The 18,458-nt window shown below is 42.6% G+C and overlaps 1 long non-coding RNA gene across 1 annotated transcript in view; it reads right to left on the bottom strand.

The window, feature by feature from the left end:
- Window positions 1-223: 223 nt before the first annotated feature.
- LOC118146766 (uncharacterized) overlaps window positions 224-18,458 on the bottom strand; it is a 37,115-nt gene continuing 18,880 nt past the window's right edge. The window contains exons 6-10 of the long non-coding RNA XR_004732708.3: window positions 17,803-17,942; window positions 16,097-16,255; window positions 7,813-11,865; window positions 3,059-6,202; window positions 224-440 (exon numbers count right to left, since the gene is read on the bottom strand). This is a non-coding gene — a long non-coding RNA (uncharacterized LOC118146766). The remainder of the gene's footprint in view (window positions 441-3,058; window positions 6,203-7,812; window positions 11,866-16,096; window positions 16,256-17,802; window positions 17,943-18,458) is intronic.

Genomic DNA, 18,458 nt, shown 5'->3' with positions numbered 1-18,458 from the left:
TTTTGCTGCTATAAACATGTGTATGTAAGTATCTTTTTAGTATAATGATTTCTTTTCCTCTGGGTAGATACCCAGTAGTGGGATTGCTGGATCAAATGGTAGTTCTACTCTTAGTTCTTTAAGGAATTGCCACACTGTTTTCCATAGTGCTTGTACTAGTTTACATTCCCACCAGCAGTGTAGAGGTGTTCCCTGTTCACCACACCCATGCCAACATCTACTATTTTTAAAATTTTTTTATTATGGCCACAATGTCCATACATTTTTACGTTCTATAAAGGATGCCAAATAGTTTCCATGAATTTCTTTTGGTTCTTGTAGTCAGTCATTTTAAGAGATTCATTCTTTGTCAGAGGTTTCAAGATGCTCCTTCTTCCTTTCCTTGTCCTGACTACCTTTTCATAAATTCAGTGTTGTTCTTTTTCCTCATTGTTCTCATCCTTGAACAAGAAGAGATTTTTATTGGGTTTGACACTTGGAAAAATCTATAAAGTCTCCAAAGATGCAGGCAAGTCATAGGCAAACCTGAGAAAGTTTCAAGAGTAATAATGAAATAGAACACAACTGTCTGACCTTAGAAATCTAAAGACTTATGGTTTTAGGCAAGTAATAGAGGGAGCTCGTGTAAAATAATTTAGGCTCTTATACATAATAAAAATTTCCACCACAGTATCATTATGACTAACTTTTACATAAGGCATTGGAAATGTAAAAAGCTCTTTAAATATTTATTTAATTGCATTTCCAACAAGTCTGTGAGGTACATATTAGCATTGGAATTTGATGAACAAGAGAACAAGCTCAAGGATATTTTGTGATTTGCTTAGGATTACACAGCCAGCAATTCCTGGAACCAAGATTCAAACCTAGCTCTTGGGACCCCCCCGAACCCAGCCTTTTGCATGGGATAAAGATTCCCTTTTATAGGAGATTTGCAAATTTTATAATTTTAATAAAAGTAGTTTATTTTCAAAATCCCAGGTGGGTAGAAAGCCAGGCCATTAAGACCATGAGCCCATAACCGAGGCACTTTCTGGTAATGGTTACCTGAACAATAGTAATCTCAGTGTCTGAAAGGCAACTCTCAGAGCAGCAGCCCTGCAAACCCAAACAACACAAAGACAGAAGGCTGCTGTCATAAACAGCAACTGTTTAAATGGATCAGGATAAAAAAATCATTCTTCATCTTACAGGTTTGGGGTCATCAAATGTGCTCACCTCCTACCCCCAACACAGTCTCCCAAAGTATCTGATTGAAGAAAACTGAGATAGCGAATAAATAGAATTATAATCCTGGAGTCTGTGTTTGACAGAAACGATGAGCACACAGGAGAATGAGGCTGTGGCATTTTCTTTTCTTTTCTTTTTTTTTTTTTTGAGACGAAGTTTCGCTCTTGTTACCTAGGCTGGAGTGCAATGGCGCCATCTCGGCTCACCGCCACCTCCGCCTCCTGGGTTCAGGCAATTCTCCTGTCTCAGCCTCCTGAGTAGCTGGGATTACAGGCACGTGCCACCATGCCCAGCTAATTTTTTGTATTTTTAGTAGAGACGGGGTTTCACTATGTTGACCAGGATGGTCTCGATCTCTTCACCTCGTGATCCCCCCGCCTCGGCCTCCCAAAGTGCTGGGATTACAGGCGTGAGCCACCGCGCCCGGCCGGCTGTGGCATTTTCTAACAATCCTCACAGATTCCTCCAGAATCCTCTCACTGGCTGTCTGCTCCCATCCTGTGCTATATCTGAATGCCCCTGAACCAGGCAAAACGTGCCTCACAGTCTAAGCAGACCACGCTGCAGCATCCCAGCCAGCTTTTCCCTGGGCTTGCTCTCAAGTTTCTGGTACCATCTCCCCCTCCTCCAGCCATTTTCTCCCTTTCTGATTTGTTTAAAAATAATGAAATTAATTTTAGAAAATAAGATCCCTTTACATTTATCAAGTGTTTCACTGTTTACATATTGCTTTCATGCGCATAATTCTCTGGGGACCTGGGTACATTCCTTTGGACATTAAAGAAAAATTGCTAACAATCAGAAACTGCATGTTTAGAAAGAATTTCAGTACCTGGTGATGGTCAAATATTTTTGGAAACAAACAAACAATAGACACCTCCTTAACCATGACCTCATCAATCCCAGAGCTGTCTACCTTTTTTTACCTGACCTCCCAGGAGGTATGTTTTGCTTTTAACAACAAACAAATAGGAAAAGACTGAGCTGATGTTTATTTGAAATTCCTTCCAGTATGAAGCCAAAAAGATGAAAAAGATTAATTTACACCTGACTTTAAATTTTTTTCTTGATGTCCAATGTTTGAACCTGTTTTTTGAGCAAATCTGAAATATTTTACTCACCCCAATAGGATACATTTTAGACTTTAAGTGATTTCTTAAACAGCAATCCAGAAAATAATCAGATTTCTCCTTTCTTCACACACACAAAAAGAAAAACCCAAAGTCTCACAATGTCTAAAGTATTGCTTCTCTTTCCATTAGGTACAAACTTTTCACTTCTTTGTTCATTTACAACATTAAAATTATCACAGGTTAGTTTCAATATATAACAAAAAATATACCAGAATATTTAATATATATCATCCCTGGTTCACACAATACAAATTTTAGGGTGATAACAATTAGAAATGATCATGTTTATGAGAACATATATTGCCAAGTTCTATGTTACTGACTATCTTTCTTTAAATTCTTATCCAGACTGGGCGCGGTGGCTCATGCCTATAATCCCAGCATTTTGGGAGGCTGAGGAGGGCGGATAACCTGAGGTCAGGAGTTTGAGACCAGCCTGACCAACAATGGAGAAACCCCACCTCTACTAAAAATATAAAAAATTAGCTGGGCATGCCTGTAATCCCAGCTACTTGGGAGGCTGAGGCAGGAGAATCGCCGGAATCCGGGAGACATTGCACTTCAGCGACAAGACTGAAACTCCGTTTCATAAAAAATATATATATACACACACATATATCTATATATATATATATCCAACTGACTCCCAGTCTCTCCTACCACTTATACATCAAAAGCATCTGATAGAAACACACTGAATTATTTGCAGCTTCCCACGTGTTCAAGAAGGTAGTAGAAAATGGGATGTTTCTTTCCTCCAGGTGGCAATTTCAAACAACAGAATTTCAACATACAAACACTTGGGCTCTGACATCATAGAAGTTTCATTTCCAGGCAACATAGCTTTGGGCATAATATTTCAGCCACAGTCCCAGCAGGGTCAGAATGGAGCACTGGGCATCTGACTGAAGAGAATAGTCACTCCTAAGGGGTGCTTGTGAAGGGGTTTCAGCACAGGCAGGGGTTAGACTAGCTGGTGATCTGAAAACTGAAAACTGCCTTCAGTCCCGAGACTGTGATTCCGAGGACAGCAATAGAAGTGCCTGCACCGCATCTTGGATGTCTTCTGGCTTCACCTATGCCTTCCCTTCATCCCTCTCAGGAATTTCCCAGAGTGAAGTAGGAGGCACAGAGTTGAACATTCGTTAGCTCTTTGCCTGGGCTTCTAGGGGAGCAGAAGAATGAACAAAATGGGATTTATTTCTGTGCTTCTATAGGTATGCAAGAGACCTTGGAAGAGGCTCATGGAAGAAGGAAATCGAGAGTGAGTGGTAGGAGCAGACTACCATTTTGATGGCAAAATGAAGAGCTGGGTCTTACATAATGAGAAACCAAAATAAGAATGTGAATCACAGAAAATGGAAAAGTTCATGTCTGTGGGGGTGCTCCCCCAAGCACTGCTCCCATGCAGGTTTAGAGGCATGCTGGAGTGAAGCAGTTCTTCCTCCTCCTCCTCCTCATGATCATAGTGAATGCTCACATGCACTGAGCATTTGCTGTGTGCCACCTTTCCCATCATGATTTCACAGTCACCAAAAGTAATGTTATGTCCTGTGCCCAATTTACACGGGAAGTGGCAGGGCAGGAATTCAGCACAGGTGTGTCTAATTCCAGAGCTGATGCTCTTAACTGGCTGTGCTTGGTCATGCTCCATCTTTTACCAGGGGTGCCCTTCCCCCAGGCTCCAAGCCAACACTTCCCTGGTGGCCCCTGAATACAGACCTCTTCTCACCATACTTGTCACAATTCCAGAGCAGGGGCTGTGGTCTTAGTCACTTCTGTATTTCCACTGATAAGAAAAGTCTGGGAAGTGTTCAGTAACTTTGTGAATGGAATTCAATTGTGATATGGTTTGGCTGGGTCCCCACCCAAATTTCATCTTGAATCATACTCCCATAATTCCCATGTATTGTGGGAGAAAGCCAGTGGGAGATAATTGAATCATGAAGGTGGTTTCTCCCACACGGTTCTCATGGTAATGAATAAGTCCCATGAGATCTGATGGTTTAATAAGGAGTTTCCCCTTTTGTTTGGCTCTCATTTTCTCTCTTGTCTGCTGCCATGTAAGATGTGCCTTTCGCCTTTTGCCATGATTGTAAGGCCTCTCCAGCCACATGGAAATGTGAGTCCATTAAACCTCTTTTTTTTAATTTTTTTATTTTTCTAAATTACCCAGTCTCAGGTATGTCTTTAACAGCAGTGTGAAAACAGACTAACACAAATAGAGAGTAGGAATCAAAAAGAACCTAGGAAACTGATAGAACCAGGGCATAGGGATAGAGGGTTGAAAAAGAAATGTTAGAATGGGGAAGCGAGGCCATTGCATATAAGCAAACAAATCTGTAATTTTAAATTGTTGATTCTCACAGATCAAAACAGATTGAAAAAATAAAAGTCCCTCTACCAAAGAAGAAATACTATGCTTCCTCCTAACAGTGCATATCCATTTCTTCTTTTGTTGTTGTTTTTACTTTTAATTGCAAATTGACAAATTACAGTTGTCTATATTTAAAGAGCACAAAGTGATGTTATGATTTATGAATAAAATGTGGAATAATTAGATCAAACTCATTGCATACCCATCAGTTTTTCAGAGAGCCACTGTGGAAGATGACATTCATAGTTGCATCTGCCTATTTAATGCTATTCTCATTAACAAGATATATTTCAAATTGGTTTTGAAATTACATACTTCTGAAAGATGAATTAATAATAAGACTAATTTTAAATCTGCCCAGCTGCTTGAGATGGATTCTCCAAGATCCTGCAAGGGGAAAACTCACAAGCTTACTGGAGGTGAGAATCACCCTTCTTGGCACAGTATCTCTTTTCTGTCTAATGTGCTTCCAGGACCATGGTCCCTCTGTTTCAATGACCTTTCAGTACTACTCTTGAAAATACCAGATGTCCTCACATCTATGAGAATGGCTGTCATCAAGAAACAAAGGCTAACAAGTGTTGGGGAAGACGTGGGGAAACTGGAACTCTTGTACTCTGTAAGCAGGAATGTGAGATGCTGCAGCCACTATGGCAAACAGTATTTAGGTTTCCAAAACATTAAAATTAGAACTGCCATATGTTCCAGAAATCCAATTTGTGAGTGTATATCTCCAGAAGAATAGAAATCAGGATTCCAAAAAGTATCTGCACCCCCATGTTCAATGTAGCATTATTCACAATGTCCAAGATATAGAAACAACCTCAATGTCCATCAACAGATGAATGCATAAAGAAAATGTGATCTATATATATGTATATACACACATATATTACATGTATACACACACCCATTACATACACACACACCCCAAAATATTATCCAGCTTTCTGAAAAGAAAGAAACCCTGCCATTTGTGACAACACAAGTGAACCTAAGGATATGATGCAAAGTGAAAGAAACCAGTCACAGAAAACACTGCATGATTCCACCCACAGAAAGTATCTAAAACACTTAAAAAGAAAACTTCAGGTCAATATCCTTGATGAAAATAGACACAAAAATCCTCAACAAGATACTGGCAAATGGAATCTAGCAGCATCTCAAAAAACAAATCCATCACAATCAAGTAGGCTTTATTCTTAGGACAAAAAGTTGGTTTAACATACACAAACCAAAAACTGTGATTCATTACATAAACAGAACTCAAAACAAAAACCACATGATCATCTCAATAGATGCAGAAAAAAGGCTATCAATAAAATTCAACATCTCTTCATGTTAAAAACACTCAGCAAACTAGGCACATAGAAGGTACATACCTTAAAATAATAACCATCTATGACAGATCCACAGCCAACATCACTGAGTGGGCAAAATCCAAAAGCATTCCCCTTGAGAACTGGAACAAGACAAGGATGCCATATAAGTCTTGGCTGCAGTTTTAAGTAAACCTAGATTAAATAACCCCTCCTTCTACCCTATTCACTCTCTCTATTTTTTCTTTCTGTATAACAAATATACATATATATATATACTTGGGTGTGTGTATATATATGTATACACATATGTATATACACACACATACATATATGTGTGTATATATACATATATGTGTATATATGTGTGTGTATATATGTACACACACACAAAGTATGACACTCTCACCACTCTTATTCAACGTAGTACTGGATGTCCTAGCCAGAGCAATCAGGCAAGAGAAAAAAAATAAAAGACATCCAAAAAGGAAGAAAGGAAATAAAACTATCTATCTCTCCTCACAGATGATATGAGTCTATACCTAGAAAACCTCATAGTCTCTGCCCAAGGCTCCTAGAGAGAAGAGAGAGAGCAGAGAGGAAAGAGAGAGGGGAGGGAATAGCAGAGAAGGGGAAGAAGAAAGAGAGAGGAGAGGAGAGGAAAAGGGAGGGGAGAGGAGAGGAGAGGAGGGGAGAAGAGAAAAGTGGAGGGGAGAGAGTAGAGAGGGGAGAGAGAGAAAGAGAGAGGAGAAGAGAAAGAGAGAGAGAGAGGAGAGAGAGGTGAACAAATAAGAAGGGAAGAATTAATCAAAGCAGGTAACCTAAGTGAGGGTACCCAGAACAACATCAGAATGAATAAAATTTCCCTACTGAAAAAACAAAGCCCCTCTAATTGGTGGTAAATTCCAATAACCACTATAAATCAGAGACATGTTGATTCAAAATAAAACAATGGACAAATACAAATTGAACAAATAATATTATTTTTAATCTTTCTTTTTAATCAAAAGAAAGTGGGAGTGAAATACACATTAATACATTCATTTGTTCAAAACTATTTACTGTGTGGTTACTGTGTGCCCAGCCCTACTTGATGTGCTGTTGACATAGAATTTTGGCCCTCCACAAACAAACATGTAAACATATTAATAATTTCAAAAAATATAGCTTCAAATACGAAATCTTATTAAGGCAAACAGCATTAAATTAAGAAAAAGTATTATAGCTTATTTGTGTACAGTATTTTAAAAGCGAAAGATCCTACAGTAGCTTTTTTTTTTTTTTGGATGGAGCCTCACTCTGTCGCCCAGGCTGGAGTGCAGTGTTAAAATCTCGGCTCACTGCAACCTCTGCCTCCCAGGTTCAAGCAATTCTCCCGCCTCAGCCTCCCAAGTAGCTGGGACTACAGGCATGTGCCATCACACCAGTCTAATTTTTAAAATTTTTAGTAGAGACAGGATTTCACCGTGTTAGCCAGGATGCTCTGAATCTCCTGGCCTTGTAATCCGCCCACCTTGGCCTCCGAAAGTACTGGAATTACAGGCGTGAGCCACCGCACCTGGCAGCATTATACCATTTAAAAAAGAAAACAATTTTCTTTTCTGTTTAGCATGTGACCCAACAATTCTACTCCAAGGTATTTAACCAAGTGAGATGAAAGCATATATTTGTCCAAAAACCTGTACACAAATATTTATTGTAAGGCCGGTTGCCTCGCCGGGGGCCAAATGGACACACCCATTCCTCTCCATACCTGAAAACTATGTCATCTTTTGGAGCACATTACTCAGCATCTGGCCTCTCCTCGCGGGCTCCCTACACCCATTTCCGCATTCTAATCTCAGTCCTGCACTCATCAGCAAACTAGACACTCGGCCTGCGAAATTTAAAAAATTCCACCAAGACCTGCCCTATGGCAGCTTGCCCTGTACGTCCTCAGCCAGCCCACTTGCCAGCAGCCCCGCCTGGCTGCCAATGGCAGCTCGCCTCGTCCGTGCCCAGTCCCTTCATAACCAATGAGACTACCTTCACTTTGTTTCCCCCGCAGCCAATCAACTACCTCCAAGCTCTATACAACCCCATGCCCTAAGAAGAGAAGTGCGACTTCTCTGGCCCATTTCCTGGACCATAGAACCTCGCCCAGGAGCTGAATAAATTGGCTTTTACTTTTTTACTCCGGTCTCCATTTCCTCATTTAACTCGGCTGTAAAGCTTACATTTATAGCATCTCTATTTGCAATAGCTCAGAACAGAAAACAACCAACAATCCCTTAATCTGTGAATGGCTAAACAAATTGAGGAACTTCTATAGACTGGAATACCACGTAGCTCTAGAAAGGAGTGAAGCAGTTACAGGTGCAGCAACTTAACGTAAATGAATCTCAAAGGCATTATGTGACGCGAAGGAAGCCAGACTCAAAGGACTGTAAGCCGTATGATTCTACTTCCGTGGCATTCTGGAAAAGGCAAAACTACAGGGAAATAAAACCAGATCAGTATTGTCAGGGACCCAAAAGGACATTTTGTGGGTGACAGAAATGTGCTACTTTGATTTCCATCAAAGAAATGTTTATGGGACCTGACACATAGGTTTGTAAATTGTAGTATTTCCTGACTACGCATGTTTTTTGAAACTCCTTCACACCAAAAGGGTAAATTTGGCCAGGTGTGGTGGCTCATGCCTGTAATCCCAACACTTCAGGAGACTGAGGTGGGAGGATCTCTTGAGGCCAGGAGTTCGAGACCAGTCTGGGAAATATACTAAAACCTTGTCTCTACTAAAAATACAAAAAATTAGGCAGGTGTGGTGGCGTGCGTCCGTGGTCCCAGCCACTCTGGAGAGTGAAGTGCGAGGATTGCTGGAGCCCGGGAAGTCAAGGCTGACAGCGTGCCCTTGCACTCCAGCCTGGGCAACAGAGTGAGACCCTGTCTCAGAAAAATAAAAAGAAAAAAACATTAAAATGAGTAAATTTTAATAAAGCTGCATTTAAAGAAAACCTGAAAACCACATTGCCCAAATTTAATGAAAAAGACAGTTGTGCAGGAGAAAGGCCTGACGATAAATCAGAACATTTTGCATCTTTGTCCTTCCTGACCATGAAGCAGCAGTTGGCTGGATTGACCACCACCCGCCTCTTGAAATGCGAGTCTTCTGGCTGATGCCATTTTAGAGTCTCCAGGTTTCAGTTGCATAGTGAAGCTCACATTCCCTGACCCAGGAGTCAGCTGAGCAGGAGGTGTCTGGAATTCACACTTCTCCATGGCACCTATTTATCTCCCACTGAATTTTCCACTGCTTGCCATTGTGCACATAAACATTAGCTGGGTCTGAGAGTTGACCTTACACTTCTCAAAGGCACATGTTGACATGAAGAAGAAATAGATAGTTGAGCTTGCATGGAAAAGTCCTGTCCCCAGAAACCATCACTTCAGCTTTGGGCCTTCATTTGTGCAATCTATAGACGCTACAAATTATTAGTAAGGCTTATATGTCTCCTCATCTCCTCAATCAACAAGGAATTTGAATCTTAGAGGAAAGAAAATCGTAAGATAAAAGAATAGAAGAATGGCAACAAATTGCTGCATGCTTCTTAGAGGTGAGAGGGAAGAATTGGGGATAACTGAGAGTTCTTCCAAACCATGCCATTTGGATTGTAGCAGAGGTGATATTCAAAATATGAAACCACCTGTACATGATGACATAAACAATCAGACAGGTGCCATCCGTAATCCCCAGTGCAGCCCCACGAGATGCATCCTGGCTGCCCATGCCCTCTGAACATTGGCTGGAGCTGAGGAAGTTTAAGACACCAGCGTACCCTCTGCTTACACTCACTCCAAACACTCTACTCTGGGTAGCAAATAATAATAGAGCTAATTGTTAGAAGTGGAATGCTAATAATAAAGCATCCCACTGTTAAAAATCACCAGCAAATGACTCCAAACTCTACGAGTTTTCAGCTACCAGGAATCCTAAAAAGCAGACTGCATCACTCCATCCAAAGTTGTTGGTGTTTTGAGAAGCAGCACAGAGATTCTGGGTGCCCCCAGGGACCGTAAGCTACCGCTTTGTTGTTCATCCAGGACTTGTAGAGAAGAGACCCCCAGGGGTAGAATTCAAGAATTCTAAAAACTGGGGTTTGGGTGTGGTGGTTCATGCTTCTAATGCCAGCACTTTGAGAGCTCACGCAGTCAGATCCCTTGAGTCCAGACCAGCCCAGGCAACATGATGAAACTTCATCTCTACAAAAAACCCAAAAATCAGCTTGGGGTGGTGGTGGGCACCTGTAGTCCCAGCTACTCGGGAGGCTGAGGTGGGAGGATCACTTGAGCCTGGGGAGGTCAAGGCTCCCAGCTCTTCAGCTTGGGCAAAAGAGTGAGACCCAGTGACAATACAATTTTTAAAGTTTAAAAATAAATTCTAAAAACTCTAAGTGGGGAGTGGGCAGACCATTTGAAAGTCAACCACAAGGCACTGAAACACACCCTGGCCTGTGCAATCAGACACCTCCACTGCCTCTTTTCCTTCTAAGACTGGCTGATGATGTGTCCACCTTCAGGACACAGGCCCAGCTGCAGGTTCCAGAAATGCTCTGCACCCTGAAACGGGGTAAAAGGAAGGGAAGGGCCGGTCCATTCCCACTTCCACCTCTGGCCAAAACATTTCTAGTGCCTATCAAAAGCCAGAAGGAAGGAAAATGCAAGCTCTGAGTCCCAGGAGAAGACAAAAGTCTGAGTGAGCAGCTCTGATGAAGGTTACTGACATTTTGGGAGAGCACTTTAAACTGCCTCTAACTGCAGAGAATGGAAACAGTAATGATGTTGATGAGAATGTTGCCTGTATAGCCATTTAGAAAGGTTTCCTCCAGGGTTCGGAGACATAGGGCACTAGCTGGGGCCCATCCAGGCCCTGGCGAAAGAACCGTCATGAGTGCTGAAGTCCGTAGGGCAGACTGGAGGCCAGGGCAGAGTCAGAGACAGGGCCTGGGTCAGGTAGGCTGGGTCAAAAATAGGTGCACAAGCCTGGAAGATGAATAAGGAAATTGGGGGTGTGGGGAGGACTGTGAGCCAAATCTAAGTGCTGGATTATGGGAATGGAAGAAGTCCAGGCATTAGCAGGTCTGCAACAGGGTAGGTGCAATGGAAGACAGCGGATACAGAGGTTGGGGAGTGATTAAAGTGTTCAGGCCTCCAGTGGCTTTGGAGGGGAGGAGGTATTGTGGGGAGCAAGGGAAAACAAAAAGCCCATGTGAGAAATGCTTCAATGAAGGGGTGGCCATTGGTAAAGGTAGTAGAGAGAGAATGAATGTCAGAGAGATCTAGTTTTATTTCTATTATTATTTTAAGTACACAAACTCCATTTATTTATTATTTCCAACTGTTCTTTTAGGTTCAAGGGGTACATGTGCAGGTTTGTTACATGGGTAAATTTTGTGTCGCAGGGGTTTGGTGTACATATTATTTCAACAACTAGGTAATAAGCCTAGTACCTAATCAGTAGGCTTATGCTCCTCACCCTCCTCCCATCCTCCACCCTCAAGCAGGCCTTGGTATCTGTTATTCCTATCTTTGTGTTCGTGTGTACTCACTGTTTAGCTCCAACTTATAAGTGAGAACATGTGGCATATGGTTTCTGTTCCCGTGTTAGTTCACTTAGGATAATGGCCTCCAGTTCCATCTATGTTGCTGCAAAGAATGTGATCTCATTCTTTTTTTAAGGATATGTAGTATTCCATGGTGTATATGTACCACGTTTTCTTTATCAAGTCCAGCTTTGATGGGCATCTAGGTTGATTCGATGTCTTTGCTGGAGATTTAGAAGGTAGAATTGTCAGGACTTTAGATGTGGAAAGAAAATTTTACACGACTCAAAATTAGATGGTGGATTACTCAGCAAAAAACAGAATGAATTGCCAACAGAATAACATAGATAAATAAGCAACATCATATATGATTCTACTTATGTAACATTCTGGAAAAGACAAAACTATAGGGTCAGAAAACAGATCAGTGATTTCTATGTGCAGGAGCCTGGGACACAATTTGGCTACAAAGGGCAGGAGGGAAGTTTTAGGGGTGGTGGAACTGTTCTATACCCTGAGTATGGAGAGGTTACATGACTATAAGCTTTTATTAAAACTCACAGAGCTGTGCATTAAAATGGTGAATTTTACTCTATGTCAGCTATACCTCAACAAATCTGACTTGGGCAATAATAAATAAATTTCTGTCTTGGGCAAATGGGTAGGAAATGATGTCACACATTGATATAGAAAATATGAGGGGAGGAGTTGGTTTTAGCTATAGAAAGACAGGCAGAAGAGGCTTTCTATTTTGATTGTTTATTTAAAAATAGAGCCAGAGTCTTGCTCTGGAGTGCAGTGGTGTGATCATGGATCAAGCCTTGACCTCCTAGGCTCAAGTGATCCTCATATCTCAGCCTCCCAAGTCGCTGGACTGCAGGCACACGCCACCATGCCTAAGTAAAAATTTGGGTGTGTTGAATGTGAACGTCCAAGAGATTGGCAGCTATCAGCAGCTGCACTCATGGATGTGTAAGAGCTCATAAGAGAGTTCAAGAGCCATTATACAGAGTGGGCAGTCATCAACTCACAGGGACAGAGCCATGAGGGTGGGAGCTGGACCTGGGAGAGAGGGTGGTGCTTGTAGGCTTTCGGCAGCCCTCAGAGAGGTGTGATTTCAGCTGTCTTCCCTTCATGCCTTCCCTGAAATACCTCCATCCTGTGCCTGTACACCCTTAAAATAATTTAACTTTAATTTTTCCATTAGCATCTTTAAACCAAATACTCCTGGGAAAGGTAATGCAATGGGAAAAACCTGTAATGATGGCTTAATGTACATTACTGAGATCAGATCCTCTTATGAAAGTTGAATTTGAATATAGCATGGTTGGCCTGGCAAAGGGGCTCACATCTGTAATCCCAGTGCTTTGGAAAGTTGAGGTGTGAGAGGTGCTTAAGGCCAGGAGTTTGAGAGCAGCCTGGGCAATATGGCAAGACCTCATACTTACCAAAAGTTATTTTTTAAAAAGAATTTAAGATGGTGCCCTTAAATACTTCAAAATGTAGAGCATATTTATCTAATGTGTCCAATGATTGTGGTGTATTATCTTTCCAAACATAGTTGAAAATGGAACATCTCTTACCCTATATAATATCTTTTCTTCGAAATGGAGTCTTATTCTGTTGCCCAGGCTGGATTGCAGCGGCACAGTCTCGGCTCACTGCGACTTCCACCTCCTGGGTTCAAGCGATTTTCCTGCCTCAGTCTCCCGAGCAGCTAGGATTACAGGTACCTGCCACCACGCCTGGATAATTTTTTGTAATTTTAGTAGATGGGGTTTCACCATGTTGGCCAGGCTGGTCTCAAACTCCTGGCCTCAAGTGATCCACCTGCTTCAGCCTCCTAAAGTGATGGGATTACAGGCATGAGCCCCCGCACCCAGTTACCCTATATAATATCTGTTAACCTCCCAGAGAGGGTTCTTCTAAACGGTAGTTTGGGAAATTCTGCCTTATCTCAAAGGATGAGGATTGAGGCTGGCAGGCACACCTCATGAAGTAATGAGTCCTAGGAAAGACGAAAAAGCATGCATGCAAGACCTGAGCATCCTCCGGTCCTCAAACTGCATCAGACAGAAACCAGCTATGGCGTCAGAGCAGGGAGGGGAAACCGCCCTCTCCCAGGTCCCCCAGCCAATCCTTGCTTATAATCAGCCCAGAGGGTACTTAGCCCTGACTGCTGATTTGGGAATTCTAACCTCAAAGGTTCTGGGTTTCAGATTCAGATAAGAAAAAAAGAAGAATCCAGATCATTACATTCAATAGGAAAACAAAAAATAAAAATAGATAAAAGTTTAAACATAGCATTTACATGATTAAACAAATGATGTTCATTGTAGTTGGTATTGTGATATTTTTCATACATAATTTATCAAGTAATAATCCAGTAACTGATCATTTAAAAGAAGTATAGACAGATACACACACACATGCGAACACACACATATATCAAGTGAAAAGGTTTGTTGTGAGAAATAAAGTAAAAAAAGAGAATATGCCTGTTGTTTCTTTTCCTCCTTTCTTAGTGTTTTTCCCCTGGGAGACCAGATAACATAGGAGTGAGCTGATAGACGCTGGGATGAAGACGTGGTGACGGTGCCGGTTAGCAATTTGTAAACGCTGGGCAGTGGCACGTGCTTAATCGTAATTGCACAAACTAACGATGTATATATCCCATTTATTTTTAACACAGTATTTTGAAATAATTGTAGACTCATAGGAAGTTCCAAAAATAATACAGAGAGGGTCCTATGTGCCCTTCACCACCCTGATTCCTCCAAGGCTAACTGTACAGTACAGAACACAGCACATCAGTCTGAAGCTGCTAAGGTCTATAGACCTTATTAAGATTTTAACACTCTAGGCAGGGCGTGGTGGCTCACGCCTCTAATCCCAGCACTTTGGGAGGCTGAGGCGGGTGGATCGCCTGAGGTCAGGAGTTCGAGACCAGCCTGGCCAACATGGTGAAACCCTGTCTCTACTAAAAATACAAAAACTAGCCAGGCATGCATGATGGTAGGCTCCTATAATACCAGCTACTTGGGAGGCTGAGGAAGGAGAATCGCTTGAACCAGGGAGGCGGAAGTTGCAGTGAGCCAAAATCACACCATTGCATGACAGAGTGAGACTCTGTCTCAAAAACAAACAAACAAAAAACAACAACAACAAAGATTTTACTACTCTAAAGGGGAAATTGGAGTCTTAAAAATCTGCTTTGGTTTCTTTCTGCTTCCTCTGTGGAAATACTCACTTCAGGAACTACAGGTACTATGCCAGATACCTGTAAAACTGCATTGTTACCTGAATTTTGACCTTACATACACAAGGAGCCTTGGGGAGAGAATCTGGTTAACCCCACCCAAACTTGGCACCAGTCTTATTTATATCTAAATGCCTATGAGAAGCTCAGGACTTTCCTGAGACAGAACAAGTGAATTCTGATTATTCAGTGGGCTAATATCATTGTAATGACTGGGTTTTTAAGGCAGTTTCTCTGTATATGGGGACACATGGAAGCTGGAAGGCAAAAAAAGGTCCAATTTTTATCCTTCCTTGAATCACACCCTCTGCAATGTAACTTTCTCCTACCAACAAGGGGTGGCATCTATATGTCATCTCTTGAATTTGTGCTGGGCCTGCAACCTGCGATGGTCCGTAGTATGTGAAGAAGTTCCAGGGTGCCAGCCAGTTCTGAGCTCAGACCTCCAGAGGCTATAACTTCCACACTTATTGAAGCCCTGCAGTCCCAATATGAAAAAGGCCAGGCCAGCCTGCTGGAGAAGGACCATGAGGAGCAGAGCTGACACAACCCACCTAAGGCCACCTTCAATCATGCAGCTGACAGTAGAGTAGATGCCTGAGCCAGCCCAGCCAAAAGCAGCCATGTCTAGCCCAGCAAGAAGCACCTCGCCAGCCCACAGACTCATGCAACTTATTTTCACAAGTTAGTAGTTTTGGAATTTTAGGCAACTGGTACAGGCAAAGACTTACTTGAATTGGGTACAGAAGTGTCTAGATGAAAGAAGAATGAGTTTTTAGCTAAGAGGTGAACTAGCCAGGTTGCTCACTGGAGTTCAAGTGAGCACCCAGAACAGCAAATTAGTTGTGAACTAAATGTTTCCTGCCGGCTGAAAATAAGAATGAAGTGGGAGGACCCCAGTGATCCCTAGAGCATTCTGAATGGTCTTCTCCAGCAAAGAAAGAAAGTTCATTCATGGGCTTTTAAACTGGCTTCATGCCAGCCCCTGAGAGCCAGGAAGAAAAGAGTAAGCAGGCAGGAGACTGCTGAGCTATGAGCAGAGGGAAGTTGCACGGGCCCTTGAGGCTGGGGAAGTTTTCCTTGGGTAAAGGGATTTTGAGCCTAAAGGTAATAAAGCTTTTACCTCTCTTGTCTTGAGGTTTCATGCATTAATTCACAAATATTTGTTGAGTGTCTACTGTGTTCATTGCACTTACCACTGTCCTCCCTCATGTCCTGTGCAGTGATCAGCCAGCAGTTCCTGCCTCCAGGACTCAGTCTCATGAGGCACCATCAGAAGTCTAGACAGAGAGCCAGGCTCAGCCCTCTGATTACTTTCTCTGAGTCTCATGGTCTGAGGGCTATTGCTAACGTTCCTATTGAATAGAGAATGCAAAATGCCTTATCATATGGTCATGCAAATAATTACATCAATACAGAGCATTCAAACATGTGTCAACAAGGCAAACCTTCCATGAAATGAATCACAGGGAAGGGCTGCCAGGTGTCTTGCTGCAAGCCCCTTTGGGGGAGAGGCAAGCATTCCTCATGAATACTGACCCATCAGTACAAGCCGGGATTATACCTCCTAGGGAAAGTGAAGGTGCTCTGAGTACACTGAGGAGCAGAAGAGCCTGGTCAGAAAAGAGGCTGGTCCCATGAAACTGATGTTCAAACAAATATCTGAAGGATGAGTTACTTGGGGAAGAGAGGGAATTTTCCAGGACAGGCATAGAATGAGCAAGGCTAAGAGGTGGTGAGGTTGTTAGGAGATTGACAGGATCAGAAAGTGTAGCTGTGAGGCCGGACAGGCAGGTGGGGGAGCCGGGTGGGCTCAGTCAGGAATATTTGGTCTTGGGTCAATCACACCTGAAATCCCAGCACTTTGGGAGGCTGAGAAAATAGGGTCGCTTGAGCCCAGAAGTTCAAGAATAGCCTGGACAATGTAGTAAGATGCTGTCTCTCCAAAAGCTAGAATAATTAGCCAGGCCTGATGGCATGCACTTGTAGTCCCAGCTACTAAGGAGGCTGAGATGGGAGGATTGCTTAAGCTCAGGAGTTCAAGGTTGCAGTGAGCTGTGATGGCACCAGTGTGCTATAGCCTGGGCAACAGAGCAAGACCCTGTCTCTGAAAAAAAAAAAAAAAAGAAAAAAAGAAAAGAAAAAGGAAAAAGAATATTGGTCTTTGTTCCAAATGCAGTGGGAAGCCTTGGAAGGGGTATCATTTTCATGCCAGTTTGAACCATATGAAATTGACATTCTTGCTGATTGAAAATGACCAACACTGGCAATTTTATATGATTCAAAATAATACAGGTTTTAGCATCAAAAATCCAAAATGTTCCAAAATGTAAAACTTTTTGAGTGCAGACATGATGCTCAAAAGACAAAAACAAAAACAAAAAATGTACATCCGACCATTCTGGATTTTAGATTTTTAGATCTGAGATGCTCAGTTGGTAAGTATAATGATAATACTAAAAAATTTTTAAAGTCCAAAATCCAAAATACTTCTGGTTCCAAGCATTCCAAAGAGTTTCCAAAAGAGTCTTCAGCCTGACCCTTCCAAGGTTGACTGTTATTGGTCTTTTAATTCCGAGGTGATTTTCTCATTTCCTTTCACTGACAAGTCAAGCGTTGGCACCAAATGAGCAGGGAGTGAGAGGTGTGGGGGCTGAGGCCAGATGGGCCCCACAGCCTGCTCTCCGGAGCAGCAGCGGCGCTGTCATCTCTCTCACCTTTCTTCACAGCCTGCAGCATCGCAGGTGGAGGTGTGGGCTCACCAGGGAGGACTGCCATCTTGGACAGCTGATCCCTGCCTCCCATGCCCAGGGACATTCTTCTTGCCAGGAGTTGATGAGCTCCCATGGAGATGGTAGACTTGCTTTTCAAGGGATGGGCCCAAATAATTCAACCCTCTTACCTGAGCCTAGCCACCGGCAGCCCCTCGTTCTCAGCTTTCAGTTGCTTCTGTGAATCTGAGACCAGAATCCAGGTCACAGCTCAACTGGACATCACAGCAATGACATTGTTCATTTTCATTTTGGCAGCATGCACAGAGCTCTTCAAGAGAAAGTCACAGAGAGATAATATAAACCAAATCCAGCCATCTGAGTACAAGGAGAGACTTAGGTGATTCGTGTTTAATAAGGAAAATCGGCCTTTCACACAGCATCCTTTAGTGGGAGTCTTTTAGAAACCGCAGAGATGACACCTGTCAAACCTCACAGCACACTCAGGTTTGAGGGGACCAGAGAGTTCTCAGGGGCTCCCTGTGTAGATGAGACCCTGAGGAGATGGTGATAGTTTTCTCATCTTAGACTAACTCCTGTATCCCAGAGTCCCAGAGCACTTCGTGTTCCCTGCTTACACAGTGAACAAGGCGGTTTTAAACTAACTGGAGCCGAGGAGCTGGGGCAGGGCTTAGTTCACCTGGACTCATGGTCCGTGCCCACCCTGAAGTCACACCTGGCATGAAACCATTTCCCTAGAATAGGTGCCCCACTCTACCACACATAAATCATGAAACTAAACAAGAGATTTGGCCAGGCACGGTGGCTTATGCCTATAATCTCAGCA

This window comes from Callithrix jacchus, chromosome 13, assembly GCF_049354715.1.
Source record: "Callithrix jacchus isolate 240 chromosome 13, calJac240_pri, whole genome shotgun sequence".
In the NCBI taxonomy this organism is placed as follows: Eukaryota; Metazoa; Chordata; class Mammalia; order Primates; family Cebidae; genus Callithrix; species Callithrix jacchus.
The sequence above is the reverse complement of the archived record's forward strand: the minus strand, read 5'-3'. Positions and strand labels throughout refer to the sequence as shown.